The sequence below is a fragment of the Penaeus monodon genome, chromosome 34 (genome assembly GCF_015228065.2).
Source record: "Penaeus monodon isolate SGIC_2016 chromosome 34, NSTDA_Pmon_1, whole genome shotgun sequence".
Taxonomy (NCBI): Eukaryota; Metazoa; Arthropoda; class Malacostraca; order Decapoda; family Penaeidae; genus Penaeus; species Penaeus monodon.
This window is the reverse complement of record NC_051419.1, coordinates 31,303,992-31,304,550: the sequence shown is the minus strand read 5'-3', so window position 1 is coordinate 31,304,550 and position 559 is coordinate 31,303,992. Positions and strand designations below refer to the sequence as shown.

At 38.5% G+C, this 559-nt stretch overlaps 1 protein-coding gene across 1 annotated transcript in view; it reads left to right on the top strand.

Moving 5' to 3' along the window:
* LOC119594720 (RNA-binding protein 39-like) overlaps positions 1-559 on the top strand; it is a gene marked incomplete in the record, with an annotated part of 10,596 nt that overhangs the window by 4,365 nt on the left and 5,672 nt on the right.

Here is a 559-nt window from a genome sequence, read left to right as displayed (position 1 = left end):
AAGACAACTTGGCAAGTATTATGATTAGTCTGGCTACTTTGTAATTGTGGTTGTACCTATGCACAAGTTTCGAGGATGTAGAAGCCTGCTACAAGTTTTCATAAGCTTGCTGTGTTATCTTTAATGATTGTGGTGATATTTTCTTTGGGAGAAGCTTTTTGATAAAAAAAAAAAATCTTAAATAGAAGTTAAAGAAATAACTTGTGAATTTGTGGAGTATCCAAGCCCAAAAATGAAGAATTTTAGTGAACACTGCTCTACTAAAACAAGGGTACCAAAAAGTGAAGAAAAGTGGTTATTGGTGAAGCTGTGGTGTGTCCGTGCTGGCCTGGTACTGACAACTTGGTATCTTCACTCAGATGCTGGCGACGGCAAGCTCACATCATCGAGGGATCTCGCTCGTTACTCTCTCCACTCAACATCCACGACCTTTAATTGACCACAATATTAGTTGTTTTTGTGTCATGAGGACAGTCAGTCAAAACAGGTATAATCTTGAAGAAAATGTTGAGTTCTGCTGTGGTCAGTCTGATCTTATATATATCTTTTTTTCCCCCCG